At 43.0% G+C, this 15,756-nt stretch overlaps 1 protein-coding gene across 2 annotated transcripts in view; it reads right to left on the reverse strand.

Annotated features, from left to right (window-relative positions):
* Positions 1–15,756, reverse strand: part of MYO16 (myosin XVI) — a 616,506-nt gene that overhangs the window by 325,934 nt on the left and 274,816 nt on the right. The window lies entirely within an intron of this gene.

Raw genomic sequence — 15,756 nt, forward strand, 5'->3', positions numbered from 1 at the left:
CACCCCGTTGGGACTTGAACTCACAACCCTGAGATCAAGAGTCATACTCTCCTCCGACTGGGCCAGCCAGGTGCCCATATTTGTGCTTGTTCTTTGGAGCCAGTCATGTCCACTCACCTCCTGCCCCTTGCAACCACTGATAATTATTTCTTTCACTATAGTTTTGCCTTTTCTAAAATGTCAGAAACGGATCATAAAGCACGTAGCCGCCTGCGTCTGCCTTCACTTACTTAGCATAATGTTTTTGAGGTTGGTCAGTGGCTTGTTTTTAGTGCCGACTGGTAGTCTGCTGTGGAACATGCGACACTCGGGCTATCCATGCACCAAACGTTTGGGTTTGTCCAGATGTTGTCAAGTGTAAACAAAGCTTCTACACGCAGCTGTGTACAGGTGTTTGGGCAGACACATGCTCTCATTTATCTTGGTTAAAAACCTAGATGAAACTCCACAAACTGTTTCTGACGTGGTGCTCCCCCCAGCAGTGCCTTGGCAATTCCTTTGCCTCATGGTCTTGCCAATGCTTCTCTCTCTTTTTATTTTTTTTAATTAAAAACTTTTTATAATGTTTTATTTTTGAGAGACAGAGAGAGACAGCATGATTTGGGGAGGAGCAGAGAGACAGGGAGACACAGAATCCGAAGCAGGCTCCAGGCTCTGAGCTGTCAGCACAGAGCCCTCCGCGGGGCTCGAACCCACAAACTGTGAGATCGTGACCTGAGCCAAAGTTGGACGCCTAACCGACTGAGCCACCCAGGCCCCCCACTTCTCTCTCTTTTTAAAATCCACTCTAGTAGGTATGTTAGTGATTTCTCGCTGTGGTTTCAATCTGTATCTTAATGTGCTTATTCAATATAAAAAACTCTTCTCTGGTAAAGTGGGTGTTCAAATCTTTGTTGCCTGAGTACTGGCTTTATATATTCTGGTTCCCAGTCCTTTATCATATGCATACATGGCAAATATTTTCTCCCAGTCTGGGTCTTATCTTTTCATTTTCTTTATAGTGTGTTTCAAAATATGTTGTTCCTTTTTTTTTTTTTTTCCTCTTATGACTTGGGTTTCTTGTGTCTTATCTAAGAATTCTTTTCTTAACCCAAGATCAAAAAGGTTTTCTCCCAGGTTATATTCCAGAAACGTTATAGTTTTGTGCTTTACATTTGAGTCTATAATCCATCGTGAGTGGGTTTTGTATATGGTGTTGTACACGCGTCAAGTTCCATTATTTTTTTTCCAATGGCTGGCTGTCCAAGTGTTCCAGCCAATTATCTGGATACCTTTGTTAAGATTCAGTTGACCATATATGTGTGGGTCTATCTGGGGGTACTCCAGTATGTTCCACTGATATAACAGTCTAGTCTCACACCAATATTGCATTGTCTTGCTTTAATACACCTTCACAGTAAGACTCAAAATCAAGTACTAGGATTCATCCAACTTCGCTCTTTTGTTTTGGCTATTCAAGATCATTAACATTTTCATATAGACTTTACAATCTATTTGTCAATGTTTATAAACACGCCCATTGGGACTTTGATTAGCATTGTGCTCAACTGGTAAATCAATTTGGGGGAGGGTTTACATATTAACGGTGTTGAGTTCTGTCATCCATAAGCACAGTATCTTTATTTATTCTGATCATTAATTTTCCTCAGTATTCTTGTAACTTTTGGTATTAAAACCTTCCAAATATCTGTTACATTTATTCTGTTGTATTGCATGTTTTTGCGCCATTACAAGTGAATTTTTTATTTCAATCTCCTCTTGCTGTATAGAGAAATGCAAATGATTTTGTAGATTAACAGTGCTAGGGGTGGAGGAAAGCATCCTGAAGGGCTTCTTTTAGTAACCACAACGTCTCATTGTTTTACAGCCTGTCTCTGTGCCCTATCTTCCAAGTGTACAACAGAGTCTAGCAAAGTGTGGAAAAACAGCAACAGTAAATGGGCTGCATTAATGCCAGGCCTGAGCGAAAGGCCCGAGGAACACTTTTACAGAAACGTGAGGTCGGTTATGCATCCCTTGAGCTCTGGATGATAATGGTTTACTCAATGAAGACATATTTAAGTAGGTGAGGTGACAGGGGAGCACACTAACGAGGAAGCCTGGTGCAGAACAGTGACAAGCGTACTGTGTCTGTGTCATAAAAGCACAACGTTTGATGCTCACTCTGCCATCCTGGGCAAGCTATATACACATTCTCTAAAACCAATCTGTAAAAAAAGACCGGTGTTGGATTTCCAACATAATGCATACAAAGGGCTTAGCACAATGACTACAGGAATAATTAGGCAGTGAAATTAGCTATTGTTAGTTGCATGTGCCCAGTGCTGTGAAGTTTGCTCTGCTTACAAACTAACAGGTCAGCTTGGCACTATTTCATGGAGAAGCGTGGGAGACAAGAGATTCCCAGATCTGAGATGGAGGATGTTGTTACTCACAGACGGCACACACAGAGTTTCGTGTCTGCACCATGTCCCACGATGGGCCCACACAGGTGGACCTCCACGGACACCTGCACCCACAGTGTGTTGTGTTGTAGGACAGAGTCCCAGCCAAGAGTCAAATACTTTTTGAGTGAGCAGTGAACCTGCACCAAGTAGCTGGTAAGCCAGTGCCACTCCCCTCAAGTGAGTTCTGTGGTCTCCTTGAGCTACTTGGTGGCCTGCACACCAAGTGCTCAAAGCCCATGGCAGACTATCCTTTCCAAGAGTACAGTTATTAATTTTAAAAATTCTTGGGGCGCTGGGTGGCCCAGTCGGTTAGGCATCTGACTTCGGCTCAGATCATAATCTCCTAGTTCGTGGGTTCAAGCCCCGTGTTGGCCTCTGTGCTGACAGCTCAGAGTCTGGAGCCTGCTTCGGATTCTGTGTCTCCCTCTCTCTCTGCCCCTCCCCTGCTTGCACTCTGTCTCTCAAAAATGAATAAACGTTAAACATTTTTTTTAATTCACTATATGATGGGGATGATTTTAATGCTTATAAAAATTTCATATCCAGATCTGCTTGAATACCATCAAGTGGTAAGGTATCCACAACTGCAAAGGGGCCCTATTTCTTCTGTGAACAACTGGGCAACACTGCCCGCTGCCCTAACTGGTATTCATCCTCCCTGAGCTTCCGAGGTGTGTCCCATGCTTCTCTGACATGAGAACCCTTCAGGTATTTGAAGACCATTGCAGCTTCCCTATATTTTCTTTAATCTGAGTGGACCACCCACAAAACATTTTAATAATTACATGGGATTTAAGGCATGGTCATCTCCATTCTAAGTACTCCATCCACACTAACTCTTTATGGAACAACAACATTATAAAGACACATCTACTATTCCACCTATTTTATAGATGAGTACACTGGGCGACAGAGAGACAGACTGGCTGTGGACACACAGTGAGGCAGGACTACAGCTGGGACCTGAGGTCCAGAGCTTGTGTTCTTAGCCACCAGTCACATGGGCAACATCCACAATCCACCCTCACACCTACCAAAATATGTCCTTACTTATCTGGCCTTGTATATCAGCCCTCTCTTTCTTTCTGCTTTGTCAGGAAGTTTTAAAAGATAAAGAGAAAAGAAAAAAAAAAACTAAAGAGAGGTTTTGCCTATACTATGCCAAGTGTTCTGAGTATAAAGTGATGAATAAAGCAGTGGTTTGACTAGTCAGGTAGAAACCACAGAAAATCACCAGTTAGAAAGGATTTCTATGTTCCTGTTGTAAAATGTATTTATTTATTTTGGGCACAGAGAGAGAAAGAATCCCAGGCAGGCTCCAGACTGTCAGTGCAGAGCCCAGTGCGGGGCTCAAACTCAGGAACTGTGAGATCAAGACCTGAGCCAAAGTCAGCCGCTGAACCGACTGAGCCACCCAAGCGCCCCACAAAGGATTTCTGAAAGGGAGAAACAGTGAGTTTACTAAAACAGCCAAACAACCCCTTTCCTATCTCAAATCTAATCACAGTGTTACTAGCAGGTTCTATCATATTTCCAACTGAGAGGTATACTCAGAAAAAAGATTGATCCAGGAATACAGTGACCTCTTTCTAAGTCGGTTTCTGCCTCACGTTGGCAATCACCTGACCTTCTAAGCCTTCACAATCTCTGGGCCACAGCTGCGCCTTTGCAAATGCAGGAGTTAGACGAGGCAGTATCTAAGTGTATGTTAAGCCCTACAGTTCTGTGATGCTAACACGTGCTCCCTCCTCCGACGCGTTTTCACCTACGTCTTTAAAAATCACTTCCACACTCAATAACTTAATATCATAGGTCTACTACTAACAATAATTGTAAGTAACTAGTTAAAAATACTCTTATTCATATAAGAAAAACAATGATTCGGGGCGCCTGGGTGGCTCAGTCGGTTGAGCGTCTGACTTCAGCTCAGGTCACGATCTCGCGGTCCGTGAGTTCGAGCCCCGCGTCGGGCTCTGGGCTGATGGCTCAGAGCCTGGAGCCTGTTTCCGATTCTGTGTCTCCCTCTCTCTCTGACCCTCCCCCGTTCATGCTCTGTCTCTCTCTCTCTGTCCCATAAATAAATAAACGTTAAAAAAAATTTTGAAAAAAAGAAAAACAATGATTCTAAATAATACAGTTGGATCACATGGTAACATATTTGTCATATGCATATTTTCTATAAGAAACTGCAAAGCATGAGGCACGTGGGTGGCTCTGTGGGTTAAGGGTCTGACTCTTGATTTCAGCTCAGGTCATGATCTCACGGTTTGTGGGTTCCAGCCCCGTGTTGGACTCTGAGCAGAAAACTCAGAGCCTGCTTAGGATTCTCTCTCTACTCTCTCTCTGCTCCTCCTTTGATTGCATGCTCGCTCTCTCTGTCTCTCTCAAAATAAATAAATAAACATTAAATAAATGCAAAGCATGTACCTTGGCTGCCGGCATATGGTAATTTTTTGAATGTCCATGGAACAACTCTTCTTTAAGTTTCCATTCCACTTGTAAAATGAAGGATATTTCATCCATAATCATTGTGATTACCTACAGCATTCATCTAAGTTCACTTCTATATATTTAAATTTTCACTGATTATCCATTTGTACACTGTGAAAATGTATGAAAATGCTCTTTTTCTAGAAAAAGGAGTAATAATGTTTAAGTACTCACTGCGGTTTGTTTCAATACACATTAAATTTTTATCAATCCAAAATATTTATGATATAAGATTGATTTTTAGAAAAATAAGATGTAATTATATAGACAGAACAAGAATTCAATAAAGAAAAAGAAACACATAAAGGATAAGAAGGAATGGACCAAATTAATAGGAGTTTCATTAAAAAGGTAGACTACTGTGGGGGGTGCCTGGGTGGCTCAGTCAATTAAGTGTCTGACAAGATCTCACTGTGGTGAGATCGAGCTCCATGTGGGGCTCCACACTGGGCATGGGGCCTGCTTGGGGTTCTCTCTCTCTCTCTCTCTCTCTCTCTCTCTCTCAAAGGTGGACTACTGATGCAGATGGACTTCACAGTCTCCTCTCTCAGCTCACCTTCAGAACAGCTTCTCTCCAGCTCTAGACTGCCTCCCTCCCTTTTCTTAGAGCTCTTACCTTAGAGAACGTTCCACTGTAAATTTGCCCTTTGCCCCTCTGAGCTGTAAATATTCTACAACTGGCAACATCCTCCCCCGGGACCTGGGAGCTATTCTCTAGAAATGTAACCATGAGGCTCATTGAGGGAAGGAGCCCCAATCTCCTGGTCTCTGTGGGACGGTAGGAGCCTCACTTCCTTAAGCACCAACCAGTGAACTGTGGATGGCCTCCTCACAAGGACCAGCCTTCCTGCTTTTCCAGGCTTTTCCACACACTCATCCCAGCGCTTAAAAGCTCTCTGACCTTTTGTATCAAGAGTCAAGTTCAGTCTCTCTCCTTCTAGTGCAATAGTCTTGAATAAATTCTTCCTTTCACCTTTAACTTCTCTGGTATCAATTTTCCTTTTGACATTAATGAGTGAATTTTTTCATGCTTCCATATGCTTTCCTGGACTTTCCAATTTTTCCTCCATGAGAAAATTTTAATTTTATACAAAAGGTGTCAGGAATAGAAGTCTGTCAGTGAAAACCAGAAAAAATAGGAAGGAAAATAGTAAAAGAAGGCTTAAGTAAGGCAGATTCCACAAACGTAAAGAAAATGAAACAGCTACTATCCAAGAGAAGTTTAGATTAAAAGGGCGAGAGATCACTTTAACCTGACCGTGGAAAAAACCACATGACACTATTCCGGCAGACAATCAATTTCTGAACTCTATTGGATTTAGTCAAGACTTACTTATTTCTAGAAACATAAAAGGCATTTCATGCAGAGCAAATGTGCCTGTAGCAACTGGGATTTTGTTTCTGAAAATGGAAACAGGAAGGTAATAAAACAAAACTAACAAAAGCAACAATCATTGCCCATTATGACACCAGCAATTTTAGAAAACTATAGAAAACAAACAAAATTGCCAAATGGAGATATAGTAGGCCAACAAAAAAAATCTCATCAAAATAAATGTAAAGAAATTGCATATATGGGGTGCCTGGGTGGCTCAGTCGGTTAAGCATCCTACTCCAGCTCAGGTCATGCGTTCGTGAGTTCGAGCCCCACATCGGGCTCTGTGCTGACTGCTTGGAGCCTGGAGCCTGCTTCGGATTCTGTGCCTCCCTCTCTCTCTCTCTGCCCCTACCCCCACTCTCAAAAATAAATAAACATTAAAAAAAAAAAAAGGAAATGGCATATGTGACTCGGTTATTGTGGTGGTGATGTACTGAATAGATCTCAATTTTAATCCTAACAACACAGCTACATAAATGACTTACCACAGGGAATTTGGGTTTTTCTGCATCTACAAAATAATTATCTAAAGGTTAATTTTGAAGGAAACAGTTCCTGGACAGCTTTGAATTAACTGCTATCTTTGCCCAACACCATCCCCCTCCAAATAACTTTAGTTTGTGTCATTAAAAAACTACAATGAAAAAAAAACCACTTTGATAAAATATTCCTTGTGTTTAGGAAACAAAAATGTCAATGTGTCTCATGGTTAAACGGGAAATGACGCTGTTGTTAAGATATTTGATATTCACCTTGTAGTTCTCAACCGATACCTGCAAAGAAATTTTCAGACTCTAAAATAAAGTGAGTCGAATGCGTCCACTCTGGGAATACATGAAGGGAATTTCTAGATAGGCCCTGTTATACTGTTATGCTGTCTAGCATGTGTTTATGTTTCTGAGTAGGTATTTAATGAATGATATTTATACGAAACAACATGACTATCGTTCACTTGAATCAAGGAAACACTTAATAATCTGCATTTCTCCATCATTTTTAGCAAGTACATTTGATAGAATGTGGTAAAACTTAAGCCACCAGCATGGGTGTGCCGAGTGAGTGAGAGTATACACACGGCGTATAATATAAAAAGAGAAGAGAATGAGGTGTGTGTGTGTGTGGTAGCTTATGGAATAAATGCTCTGAAAGGTAGTGAGCCCCATCTCTGGGGCAGTTTCAGGTGTGGGGGAAAGAACTGACTAGAAAGGGAAATGCTGATCCCGTCCCTCTACCTTCATGAGTTAGGCAATGTGTCTTCTAGACCTCAGTAAAACCAGAGACTCACGACAGTGTGGTTTGCAACCAACTGTAGAAAACTGACTAGTTATCCAACCATGTTTGAGGGATAGTGTAAATGGTTTAAACTTGGAAATCAAATTAAATAATTCTCCATGTTTCATCGTGTCCCTGGATTGTGTGACATTTCTCTCCATCCCCCACTAGACCATGGAAGCCATTCCTACCTGTAAGTTCACGTGGAACTGACCGACAGCTTTGTCAAGACTGTGTGATGCAAAGCTTCCAAAGACTCTGAAGAAGCCAGGGCTAGGAGTGTGGTCTGATTTTATCTCAGGTGAACTTATTTTACTGCAAAATGGTCACGGAAATTGCGCTGATTTTGAAAATGTTCAGGTCATTCAGGGTCAGTAGAAAATGTACAACAACAACCGCCCCACAGGAGAAACCAGAGATGTGGTGTTCCCCCATCGGGGCAAGGCCATTAATGGCTGTAGCACAGGTGTGTCTAAGGGTCGAAGAGTAAAAATGCACTTTTCAGTATTGCTTATCCTGAATTACTCGGAGACATTTCTGCAAAGAAAGCCCCATGTGTGGTGATGAGACATGGGTCGAAGGCTATGTCCTTCATTTGCAACATAATTTTTCTAATACACTGCATGACAAGACCGCAACCATGAGCCCAGGGAGATACTCAAGGCAATCTTCTTGAGCCTGTTCCCAGTCAGGCTCAATGATTATTGAAACTGCTTTGATATGCAAATCGTATTTACTGTCCACTGAGCAAGAAAGGCTGTAGAAGAAATCTTGTGTGGCCACAGTTGGCCTGCTTTTGAATGAATGCATGATGGGCCTCTCTCAGAAAATGTGGCCTCTTCAAGGCTTTCTGTAACATCTACTCTAAGACCGTCGTGGGTCTCAGGTTTTATTGAGGTCAAAGACACATTGCACAACCCATACTCTGCCCTTTGAAAAATCACCACAGGGTATTTCTTCTCATCAACGGCCACTTGGCTGATGCACCCTGGGGCCCGCGCACCCCCAGCCCCTTGTGCTTTTTTCGTCCTTGGCCCTGCTCAGGTCTGCCTCTTTCCAGACTTCTCCCTGTCACATCTTTTCTCCATCCCAAGTGCTACATGACTCAGAAACCCTGCAGACCCAGCCCCGAAGCAACCTAATCAGAGGACGCACCCGCCCAAAGCTGGTCTTCTCTGAGATTGGATGTTTCTTTCCAGCTTCTTAGAAAACAAGTCTTTCTCTAAATGGTTCATATTCAGTTCAAGAGCACCAAATGGCAAGCTGAATTCTATTGTCTACGCGTATAGCTACAAGGCCTTTCTTCTTTAGATGATTAGTTCACAGATGGATGGAAAAACATCTGGTTTTCCTTTCATCGTTTCTCAAGCATGTATTTCGAATCACAGTGAGCCAGACGCTGTGCTCTAAGTGTTTCAGAAAGATTGTCACTGAGTTATCAAGAGCACGTTCAAGAGACATCTGTCACCGCCATCATCATCACCGGGTGGCCTCCTGCAGTGCAGTTCTGACACTGACTGTTCACAGCACAGACCCCACAAATGAAGGGCACTGTTTCCAGCAAGGCTGCTGCCCCTACGTCAGACACGGCCACGAGTTTGGGGGTCTCCATGCCCACCCACACTTCTGACCAAGTGCCTACCAATGTACAACTCCCTGGGGTTTGATGACTCACTAGAACAACTCACAGCGCTCAGGGATGCACCATATTTACTACTAAGGCTTTATTGCGGAGGGCACAGGTCAGGACCCGCAGTGCGCACAGACACTCTCCCTGGGTGCAGTCCAGAGGGCCCTCCCCGTGGAATCAAGGCATATCACCCGCCAAGCCTACAGAGGTGCTCCCGAATCAGCAAGCTCCACCGGGTCCTCCCTGAGGTTTTGTTACATAAGCTTGATGGACTCCATCACCGGACTCAGAGTCCAGGCCTCCTCCCGTCCTGGAGCCCAGGCTGACTCAGTGCTCAGTCACTTACTCCCATCGCTGGATATTCCGGTGTGACCAGCCCCCCGCCCTGAGGCGCCCTGGCGGCATAAATTCAAGTTTGACCCCCGGGATCTTAGACGTCGGAGACAGTCAGTCCCATGACTTGGGAATTTCAAGCTCCTAGCACCTCTCCTCGCAAGAAGCAGGGAGAAAGGCCTGGACAAAGTCTTAACTAAACAACACCCACGTGTTACACTTGAGGAGAAAGGTGGCAAAGACTTTGACCAAACTGCCTGAGTCACAGAGCCAGCAGGTGCCGAGCCAGCACCGGAACCAGGATGTATGGCTCTGGGGTCTCTGTCCATAATGGCCACACAGCGCAGAGCCTCACAGGCCGCCCCCGGGAGTCAGTGTAGACGCTCAGACCAAGCAAGACCAAGGGTGTGATAGATAACACGGTAGACAGAGGTAATGGCCCCATGTTGTTCCATTTCACCGGTAGCTTTATCTTGAAAGCAGATCAGGTATCGCAAGGGGCCTTCACGCTTATGGTTTCTGCGGACGAGAAAGGTCTCCCCAGTCGCAGACTATCTTTTAAGCGGTCACACGAAACGCTTCTGCTAAACTGGCAGTGGCCCACAGCCAAAGCGGACTGACCACAACAGCCAAATTCACATCAGCAATTTCCTCTTTCAAGCCAAATCAGAGGTTTTAGCATTGCCAATAAAAATGACCTCCTCCCTGAACCAGTAGAAGACTGAGTACCTGTGTATGACACGGGTCACCTCCCTTAAGTTCTGAGCATCAGACTGGGATTTATAACGTGGGGATACCGGAGGAAGCATTTGTGTTGTGTGTGTCAGTACATTCAAACTAAAGACATTTAGCAATCAAGATAAAAAAACGTCATGGGAATACAAGACAGCACAGGGAAGACAGCCAATGATTTTGCAATGGTGTTGAAGGGTGATGAACGGGAGCTACTCTTGCGGTGAGGACAGCACACAGTGATGCCGAATCACTACACTGTCCACCCGAGACTAATGCGCCATTGTGTGTCATCGGTACTCAAATTTAAAAATTAACAACAAAAGGGGTGCCTGTGCGGCTCAGCCGATTAAGTGTCTGACTCTTGGATTCGGCTCAGGACATCATCCTACGGCCGTGAGATCGAGCCCCATGTTGGGCTCTGTGCTGACTGCAAAGCCTGCTTGGGATTCTCTCTCTTTCTCTCTGCCCCTCCTGTTCTCTCTCTCTCTCTCTCTCTCTCAAAATACATAAGCCTCTAAAAAAAATAAAACCAAATAAATAAAACTTAAGAACAACAAATAAGGGACAGTACTTGTGCTCTTCTGAGGATCAAATGCAGTGACCCACACAAACCACTCTGCACAAGTCCTGCTGTCCGGCGGCTGCACAGGAACTGTCAGCTGTTGTCACTGTTGTTACTGCTTGGTGAAAACCCACAACTGGTTGGTGAACCACTCCGCCCACTAGGTACTATGCAGAATTGTTGCGAATTCCAACTCAAGGACCCCGTGAAATAGCATATTAGAAACAAACGTTGGCACGTATCAAACTTTTCAGTGATTAAAGACCCTAGGAGAGGGGTGTCTGGGCGGCTCAGTCAGTTGAGCGTCTGACTTCAGCTCAGGTCATGATCTCGCGATTCGTGAGTCTAAGCCCAGCATCAGGCTCTGTACTGACTGCTTGGAGCCTGGAGCTGCTTCAGATCTGTGTCTCCCTCTCTCTCTGCCCCTCCCCTGCTCACGGTCTGTCTGCCTCTCTCTTTCTCAAAAATAAATAGCACTAAAATTGTTTTTAAATACCCCGGGAGAGCACTTCCATGTTCAAACACCAAAGGGTGCATTCTGGCCACGGCTGTTCCATTAGTGGCAATAACTGGACATGAGACCCTGGGATCCATCTCAGGACAGGAAAGACAACACAGGGAGGAGGCACCCAGTCAGAAGTCAAGAAAGAACAGAGGGGGAATAGCAGTCGAGTATGATAACAGTGGTTGCGAATTTCAGGCAGAGAGGAAGCCTGCAAGTTAAACAGATAAGGAACATCGTAGCTGGGAAGGCTTCTGAGTTCAATCTAACACGCTCATTTTGAGACATGAACTTGAAAGTCAGGCAACAAATATACACTTCATCATGTTCACTTAAATAGGAGATATCTTAGAAACGTCGAATGTGGAACAGTTCAACAGTATAGGAATTTCCTATTGATTAAATGTTTCACCACCATTAGGGGTCCAGCTAACAGTGAACCACAGCAGAAGTGTCGTTCTTATCCTATCCGTGGGTGAGCACGCAAATCCTCATGAGACGGTCAACAAGATCTGACATTTGGAAAGGGAATTTGACTTATGTGCTGAGGTAACAGATTAAACCGCTCAATCGCTTTCTTAAAATTTTAAGCAAAACATATCCTAGGAAAATGTAAAAGGAGACAGTCAACTGTAGAACGCAAAGGAACAGGAAGCGGGATTTAAAACCAAAAGATGGGCCATGATAATTCAGAGGAGGTAATGCGTCATAAGTTCTCAGAATGAGGGCTGCTGATAAAAGGTGGGTGAAGAGACTTTCTGAAGAAAAACAACAGATTACACGGAGGAGAGAAGAAGGCTGTTGTAGTTTTTTTTCTAATTGTACGCTTCTCATACCAATGAATACGCACTACCTTTTCTGGGGCAAAATAAGGAAATGAAAGGAGCAGTGAGCTTCATTCATTCGAATGCTTGTTCTTGCCTGGAGCGGAGGAAAACTGACCACAAGGCCCCCCTTTGCTCTTTCCCCTTCTTCCTGGATTTTCATTTTGTTCTAATTCCTTCTTCACCTCCCTAAAGCTGAGGGACTTTGGAAATACCTGAAGATCAGGCTTCACATTTAAAATTCAGGTTATCAAACCACTCGAGGATGAGCTTGGTTTAAATGAGGGAAACTTGGATTGTCACAGAACAATGGCGTTTGTTTATTTTAATGGAGGGAACAGCTAGAAAGCGTTTGCAGAAAACTCAGCAATGCTGAGGCAAGAGAGAGAGACACAAGATCAAACCCTCCCGGACACCAGGGCTAAACCACGGACGCTCCAACAACTGGTATGTGAACAAATGCTGCTTTGTAAATGACACGTAAGAGATCTGCAAAAGAATTACACTTATATTTTCTGTGACTCACACCAATGCTCTGATCCTTTTCCTATATGTTCTCTTTCAACGTTTTGTTTTTTTTTTTTTTTTTTTTTTTATTTATTTTTGGGACAGAGAGAGAGACAGAGCATGAACGGGGGAGGGGCAGAGAGAGAGGGAGACACAGAATCGGAAACAGGCTCCAGGCTCCGAGCCATCAGCCCAGAGCCTGACGCGGGGCTCGAACTCACAGACCGCGAGATCGTGACCTGGCTGAAGTCGGACGCTTAACCGACTGCGCCACCCAGGCGCCCCTCCTATATGTTCTCTATCACAAGAGCAGTGTGTTAAAAATATCCTACACATTTCAGTAAGTTTCTTGTCCCAATCAATCACCATTGTGCTATAAAATACGCTCAAAGCAACAAATGCTTTTTTTCCCTCAACAATGCACACATTTACCACTTTAGAAAAAGTTTTGACCTTTACAATGTTTGTGAATTTATTTATGGAAGAAATTTGAGTGTCCATATTTGTCCTGCTCATACAAAAGCACAGCTCAGAAGAGCAGTTATAAAAAGTAAAGTTTCAGGGTGCCTGGGTGGCTCAGTCGGTTAAGTGTCTGACTTCCGCTGAGGTCATGACCTCATGGTCTGTGAGTTCCAGCCCCACATCAGGCTCTGTGCTGACAGCTCGGAGCCTGGAGCCTTCTTCGGATTCTGTGTCTCCCTCTCTTTCTGCCTCTCCCTGCTCGTGCTCTGTCTTTCTCTCTCAAAAATAAGTAACCATTTAAAAATTAAGAAAAAAAAGAAAGTAAAATTTCTGCACTAAAATATAACTGTACCTAGTTGGTATACTATCTCATCTATTTGCTGCTGGTTCGTATTTATTAATAACACTACAAAGACAATGAAAAACAGATAGCATGTATCACAATCATAAATTATAAAAGACAATTTAAAAATGTACTTAATTATTACCCTTAAACTAGTCAAGTCTATTTGCAATTTTTTTCAGATTAAAAAAAAAGTAAAACTATGATTGATTTGTTCTTTGATTTAATTTTCAATTCTCTCTCTGAACAAAAAGAACAGTGGACTGCAGTGAAAACATAGGTCAATATAAACTTATTGCAAAGTTTCCAAGCTCCAAGTCAGTAAGAAACAATGTAATCAAAACAATTTTATTGAATTGGGTAGAATAAATAGGCCGCTTAATAATCTGTTCAAAACGTGTTGCTGAATCAACAATATAAAAAAATATATAGAAGTATCTTTGGGGGCAAATTGGCTGTTATCAGTTTCTTTTATTTTTTTAAAGGGAGAAGACATAAACAAAGCTATAGATGCATGGATAAGTTGATATTTATCCCAAATAACTTATTATGAAAGAATTTGGTTTTAACGCAAACTTGGGATCTGCTTACAGTTTAACAACTCTTTAACTGGAAAGCCCATACATAATTCTAATAGTAAAACAGAATCTGTTGGGTATTGATTTTACTCTCACCATATGAAAAGAAAAATTCTTCCATAGCAAATGTTTGTATTACTCCTCTCATTCCAGGACTATCAATAGTATAATCACGTAAACATGATGTCAAACTATTCCACCTGTTCATTTGGGGTCACTTGATATTTATCCTATTAACCGTTCCTAACTGGACTCTAACTTCTAGTTCTATGGCTTTTTTGTCCTTTTTTCTCCCACATCCATGTCATGGTATTTTTCTTCCACCTGTGAAAACTGGATGCGGAAGATCTAGGGTAGGAGTGCTGGGCTGTAAATCCTGATGTGTCCTATCCCAGCTCTGTGATCTTGGGAAAATAAGAGACACTTAATTGCGCTTTGAAGATGGAAGAAGAGAATCCATGAAATTCTTAGCAGAGTGTCTGATATAAAAACAAGCTCTTTTCTAACACAGTTAAAAAGTCCAATCCAATGATGAATACGTGCCAGCATTAAGTGGAGAATTAAGTAAACATATGCATTCGCACACAACTGTAGCCTCTTGAATTATCAAGAGTAACTTGAAATTAAAAGTATTATTGAATGGCTGTGATGGCATCTGTGCTGAAATGCGTGTTTCCCTCTGAGATTTCTTATTCAGCACAGCCCCCCCTTGTGAGGAGACAATTGGAAGCATCTCCTCTATTCCCCGGGAAAGGAGATCAAGTCATGCTAAGTCTGGGCATCCATCATCTCTGATGGATGAATCTGGGAAGAGCATCTCCTTAGCTCCCTTCTCTGTATTTGTAGAGCGAGCCTGCTTGTCCCATCCTGTTATGAGCTTTGTCTGGAAGCTCCTCATTTGGGAGATCTGATCTAGTTCACAAGTGCCTTGGACGTGGTCGGTAAAGCTGCCCAATAATGGGATCCATTTAGGGGTGCACAGGTGGCTCAGTCAGTTGAGCGCCTGACTCTTGATTTTGGCTCAGGTCATGATCCCCGGGTTGTGAAATTGAGCCCCACATCATGCTCCACGTGAGTGTGGAGCCTGCTTAAGATTTCAGTTATCCCCTCCAAAGCATCCCCTATCAGTGATCAGGTGTAATTTGGTCTCCATCATTATAGCTGGATTACTTTTCAGTCTGAACCCAAACTGTGTTATTTATTCAGGGCACCCTCAAATATTCCAGTAGGAGACAGATTCGCTATTGCCAGAAAAGAAACAATTTCATAGAAAGAACTTTCCCAAGGTCCCGCTGCTTGTATATACCAGATTTTGTTTTTCAAAGCGAAATATTTTTTCCTTACGTAGTTTCTTCTTTTGTTGAGATATGATTCACATAGCACAAAATCCACACTTTTAAAGTGTACAGTTCAGCACTTTTTTTTAGCCTATTCATAAATTTGTGTAACCATCACATCTGCTTCTAGAACATTTTCCACTATCCCCAAAAGGAAACTCCATATCCATTAAGAGTCATTCCCCTTTACCCCATCCCCACTCCTGTAATCCACTAATACACTTTCTGCTTCTATGGATTAGCCAATTCTGGATGTCTTATCTAAATGGGATTATACAATACACAGTTTTTTGTGCCTGGCTTCACTCACTTCACATAACATTTTTGAGGTTCATCCTTGCTATAGTATGTATCAG

This window comes from Neofelis nebulosa, chromosome 1, assembly GCF_028018385.1.
Source record: "Neofelis nebulosa isolate mNeoNeb1 chromosome 1, mNeoNeb1.pri, whole genome shotgun sequence".
Lineage (NCBI taxonomy): Eukaryota > Metazoa > Chordata > Mammalia > Carnivora > Felidae > Neofelis > Neofelis nebulosa.